General features: G+C 40.3%; 1 long non-coding RNA gene across 1 annotated transcript; it reads right to left on the bottom strand.

Moving 5' to 3' along the window:
* Nucleotides 1-924: 924 nt before the first annotated feature.
* LOC109872579 (uncharacterized) lies at nucleotides 925-3,903 on the bottom strand. The gene is made up of 3 exons (XR_002252488.2): nucleotides 3,702-3,903; nucleotides 3,291-3,385; nucleotides 925-1,890 (listed from the first exon to the last, which is right to left on the bottom strand). It is a non-coding gene; the product is annotated as an uncharacterized LOC109872579 (long non-coding RNA).
* Nucleotides 3,904-6,000: the final 2,097 nt, after the last annotated feature.

Below are 6,000 nucleotides of genomic sequence, written 5' to 3'. Positions count from 1 at the left end.
GCCAGCCCACTAGCAATTCGAGTTCCAGCTAATGAGATTCAGCCCCACCACATCTGAGTAACAGCTAGCAAGAATTACACACAGTAGAGTGAGAGAGCAATGACACGGGGCACATATCTGCACTTATGTGATGTAGAAAGCCACTTTCCGGGGCCACTTCCTACAGAGATTTTGTATTTGTGTGAATAAAGGAGCATTTAATAAATTCATTACGAACCACCTGCATCAAGTATACAAAAGTACCGGAGGACCCTTAACTTGGCAATACTATCTTCCTTCCCAATTCAAGGTTGGTCGTAAATACCATAAAGATCAGTGTATCAAAAATAAACAACAAAATACATGCATTTTCTATTTTATAATACATAAATACATTTGCAAGTATTCAGCCCAATCAGAAACATACAGAAACATTTTACTTGCTATAACTGTAATATGTTTTTTTTTTTTATCTACAATTGAAGTTTACAGTTGAGGTTTACATACACGTAGGTTGGAGCCATTAAAAGTTGTATTTCAACCACTACTTTGTTCATGACACAAGTAATTTTTCCAACAATTGTTTACAGATTATTTCACTTATAATTCATTGTATTACAATTCCAGTGGGTCAGAAATGTACAAACACTAAGTTGACTGTGCCTTTAAACGGCTTGGAAAATTCCAGAAAATGTCATGGCTTTATAAGCTTCTGATAGGCTAATTGACATCATTTGAGTCAATTGGAGGTGTACCTGTGGATGTATTTCAAGGCCTACCTTGAAACTCAGTGCCTCTTTGCTTGACATCATGGGAAAATGAAAAGAAATCAGCTAAGAAAAAACAATTGTAGACCTCCACAAATCTGGTTCATCCTTGGGAGCTATTTTCAAACACCTGAATGTACCACATTCATCTGTACAAACAATAGTACGCAACTTTAAACACCATGGGACCACACTGCCGTCATACCGCTCAGGAAGGAGACACATTCTGTCTCCTAGAGATGAACGTACTTTGGTGCAAAAATAAATGCACTGACTAAATATGCTCTTATCACACCATAGTGCCATCAGACTTCTGATACCAATGCAGGGTGAAAGGGGGCCACAAAATGGTGAACCAGTATAAAAAAAACAAAGGGTATAGAAAAGTAATTTGTAAATACAAATTAGAGTTCTCGATTTGATCTTGTTACAAAATACATTGAAGTGTTGTTCAGCCCCGTGTAATACAAAACTCAGAAGTAATTTAAATACATTTTTCAAATACATGTAACAGAAATACTGCCCATCTCGTACTACAAGTTATACATAGTACATGTTGTAATCATCTAATCAAATGTATTTATAAAGACCTTTTTACGTCAGCAGATGTAGTGATGGCAAAGTCGAAGTTATTGTGCAATAATTACAGATATATTCTGCTGTGCGGTATAGCTACAATACGGTCATATCATTGCAAATCTATGGAGCCCATGAGTTCAGTGTTCACAACACTACATAAATGAATGACTCCGTAGCAGTCTCAGCAGCAACGGATGTGGCAGTTGTTTACAGTTCAATATCCTGTGGTAGATCAGAGCCACGGCCTCCACACAGACTGGCTGAGAGGTTCTGAGATTGGGATTCTTTGGCAGCGTGTCTGTGGTGCTGCTGGGGAGCGTTGCTCCATGTCGGAGCGGAGCTCTGTGAGGATGATTTATCCTGACTGCACAAAGCTGCTGTCTGTAGCGGGATTCCTGTATCTTCATGATGGGTAAGGACTGGTGGCGTGTTGTGCCGGGCAGCGAGTTGAGCTTAAGCCGCGACCTCAATGCTCCTCACCTTCAGCTTTCTTCCTGTCCCCATCGCCAGTGTTCTGGAGAAAGAGAACGGTGTGTTCCAGGATCTCAGCTTTCTCCACCCAACGCTGAGTCATAGAGAGATAGAGAGAGAGCAGGTTAATGCACAGTCATGCTACACTTCAGAGGAGCTGACACCTGTACACTGTAAGCCCCAATGTGATGTTACTACTCAAACCTTTTGAGGAAACCTGATGTACTTAATATATTTGAATAGTTACATAAAGTGATTTTGTAGTCATGACTCAAAAATTATTGACTCTTGCCTTACAGGGTCACAGTGACTAACTCATTCCACGGAGGGCAGAGTGTCTGCGGGTTTTCGCTCCTCCCTTGTACTGGTTGATGAATTAAGGTCACTAAGGAACTCCACTCACCTGGTTGTGTACTTGAAAGGAAAAAACAAAAACAAGCAACCACTAGGCCCTCCAATGGAATAAGTTTGACACCCCTGCAGATTTGAGTTGTATCAGCTTGAACACTGAGTAACACCCCCTTAGTGAGCCAGGCCTCCAATGTAATTTCCCAGTGTGCCTTGCCTTTGAGTGAATTGTAGAGTTACCACCCATGACTGCATTTGTTAGTGACAGAGACATGGTTGTTAAATTTGTTTTAAAAAATTCAGTCCTGTGGCATTTATCAAGTGAGTTCCTAGATGAATATGATCATTTATAATAAAAAATATTTGAGAATACATTGCATACGGTCTTATTTTGAGGTCTAGCTTTGCCCTAATACAGTGGTCCGAAACACATGGTTTACAGGCCACATCAGGCCTGCAAGTAGGGTAGCAAAATTCCCAGTTGAAAAACAAAACTCTGGTTGGAGGATTTCCAGAAATATTCCAATCGGGATTTCTGGGAAACCTGGGAAATTTACCAGGATTTTGCAACCCGCAAGTCACATTATAGTTGCAAAGTGATTCCTATTGGAATCCAGCCGGAGCTAGGATATTCAACAGTTGGAATTTTTATTCACCAGCAATCTGCATTCAAAATGGAGATAACTGGTGGAAGGACAGACCACGTTAGACCGGTGGGAGGTCAGACCATTGCCTCTAGTAAACCAGGGTTAGGAACAGTGTGGGGAGATTACCTATCCCAATTAAACTGGAACTACCATTTCAGTAACCGGTGCCAAAAAAAAATTGAGCTAAATGATTAGATTAGAAAAATGTATGTTATTTATCTTTGTGTAGTATATCAAATCACTCATTGTACATGCAAAGACACAGATATTAAAAACTTTTTTTATCTACCTGCAGTAGAGCATGCTGAGTAAAGTGCATTTGTTATCATAACTTGGAGTTATCATAAATGGAGTCTCATTTAGTTTTGAGTCTGTACCACAAAAGTAATCATTACTATTCAGTGACTGAGTTCAACGTACTATAAGTATTGGAGTTAAAAAATGCCTTGAGTTTACAGTGATATAAGTTGCATTTAGAGCAGTCAAGTGAACTTCATACCTGATGTTGTGGCCACTGCAGCAGCATTGTTCTCAGCCTCTCCAGACTGGTCCATTCTTTCTCTCTCTCTCTCTCTGATATCTCTCCACTTGAGGCTTCAGGAGTTACAAGTGAAAGATGAAAGGGAATCATGAGTGAGAGTTCAGATCAATGTCTCTGGGAAACCACGCAGCATAGTTAGAACAGCTCTTAATAACCCCTTTCGTCATATGTATCGTTATTATATATTTTTTTAATAAATTATTTCATCATATTTCAATTGAATTCAACAAGCGAAGAATTTTGTAAACATCAAATGAATTTAGACTGACGTGAAATGTATGGTTAAATTAAGGCCGTTCATCAAATGAAATTATATCTCGCAGGCACGGAATACAATTATTTGGAAGTGGTACATTCATGATGTATTACCTTCTCGTCCATTTTCACGTTCTCTGTTCCCCCAACTAGTTTAGTATTTGTATTAATCCACGCGTTTCTGCTGTGCGTAAAAAGCCTACACGGAGGAAACTCAGAGATTACCCAGATGTAAATAACAATCAGGAAGAACAGTGCTGTTTCTATACTATCTTGTCACTGAGGAAGGATATTTTCTCGATGTGACAATTTAGTCTCTCCACGACTTTTAAATCCGTAGGTGGTAGATTTGATTTTGGACTCCTCCCATCCCCATCGGGTAGCCAATCCGCACTACATGCCACACGCGTCTAGTAGGCAACGGCTGAAATACTTGATACACGATTCAGAAGATTCAGATCCCCGATAAATGAAAAACATCTATATTTTACAAAATGATCTAATTAAATAAATGCAGTTAATGTATTGCTTTGGTAAGGGTCACAATCATAGGATGGGTATAAAAATGATCATGAAAGTTGTTGGTTGAATCATTTCTTTTTTTAAATAGGTTTCTTAACCTGTTTGATCATGTGCTTAGGCACAAGCCATCACAGCCACAATAACACCCGTGGGCACGTGTATGAAAGCTCTAACAAATGGCACTGGGATTGTAATTACAAGAGAGGTGCTGGCAAGAGTCGACCCGGATTTACATATGAATAAAGTGACACCTCCACCTCTCAAACAGACAGGCACACTTTCAGCCCCAATGGTTTTGCGCATTCCAATTGTCACAACACTTTATGCACAGACCCAACAAGCTTTTCTGACTCATTTATACAAACAAGCTGAGGATATTGCCTTCGCATACATAACTACCTATGTGATGAATATTTGTATTCGGATGTAATTATATTTGACCTTCATTTACATTTAGAGGGAAACGTGTGCTGTGGGAACCATCGCTGTGGGAACCATCGCACCTCCAGTGGCGACACATCTTCGCTAAATGATGTACAAATTCTAACAGGTAATAAAAAAGACATACATTGTCAATCCTAAACCTTTCCCGAGGGAAATGGCTGAACGAAAAATTCCCAGACTGTCAAATCAGGGAAGAGCAAAGTCAATTTGGTCAACGTATTAAAGGCCTAACATAGCAATTGAATGCATTGAACCACCATAGGAAGTGTTTTTTTTTTTTACCAATTCCATAGTGGCCAATCCACACAATCCCTACAATGCGCAAAACATTCAGTGAACGCTGTGAAGGGTAACATACTTGATAATCTGGAACAAAAATAAATAAATTCAAGAGTTAGCCTATAATATTGAGGAATAACCGAATATTGCGAATATTCACAGAAATCACCATTGATTTATCTCAAGACACTGCGTGTCGCTAATTCAGACTAGCCTACAATAATATGTGTAGCCGCGGGTATATTTGAAAAAAGTCTGGCAAATGTAAAAACAAAGTTCTTTGTAGGCACGCGCCGTCATACCCTGGCACTTGTGCGTGAAAGACAAATGGCATGTCTATTACCGAAGAGCTGTTGGTGAAAGTTGACACTTGAGGTGTCTCCACATTCTAATTGGCACAACATTTTACGCACATTTCGTGGTATCCAATTGTTTGTAATTACTATCTTGTCTCACCGCTGCAACTCCCGTACGTGCTCGGGAGAGACACTACCCAAGTCGCACTTCTTTAAGACAGCTCGCATCCAACAGCGCCAGCTGCACCAATGTGTCGAGGAAACACCGTGCACCTTGGTTGGCGCGCACTGCGCCCGGTCCGCGATTAGGCAAGGATTTCCCTACCCGCCAAGTCATCCCTTACCCGGACAACGCTAGGCCAATAGTAGTGCGTCACGGACCTCCGTGTCGCGGCCGGCTGCGACACGGAGGTCGAACCCAGAGTCTCTGGTGGCACAGCTAGCGATGCAGACCACTGCGCCATCCCATGGTTTTCGATTTTGATGCTGTGGGAACCATCGCACCTCAGGAAGTGGCGACACTTGTCTTTTAAATTATGTAGCCGACAAAATCTAACAGGTAGGCTCATAAACAAATGTGTAAATCCTTGTCTGGAAATTTTCCCGGTCTGTCACGTCGGGAACAGCAAAGTGAATTTAGCCAATTGTCCATAAAAAAGTATAGGCCTTTCTCATTGCATTGTACCACATGTTGTAATCAGTATAACTACTGATACATTCCATAACCTAAATTGCGCAAATGCTAACACATGGTTAAAATATAATATTTGTTAGCCATTTAGAAATTTAAGAGTATTGTAGAAATCTAATTTGTGTGCGCATTATTCAGATAAGTTGTTACACTAAAAAAAGTAAGGAACGAATTCATGAAA

The sequence above is a fragment of the Oncorhynchus kisutch genome, linkage group LG28 (assembly GCF_002021735.2).
Source record: "Oncorhynchus kisutch isolate 150728-3 linkage group LG28, Okis_V2, whole genome shotgun sequence".
NCBI lineage: Eukaryota > Metazoa > Chordata > Actinopteri > Salmoniformes > Salmonidae > Oncorhynchus > Oncorhynchus kisutch.
This window is presented reverse-complemented; position numbering and strand designations above follow the sequence as displayed.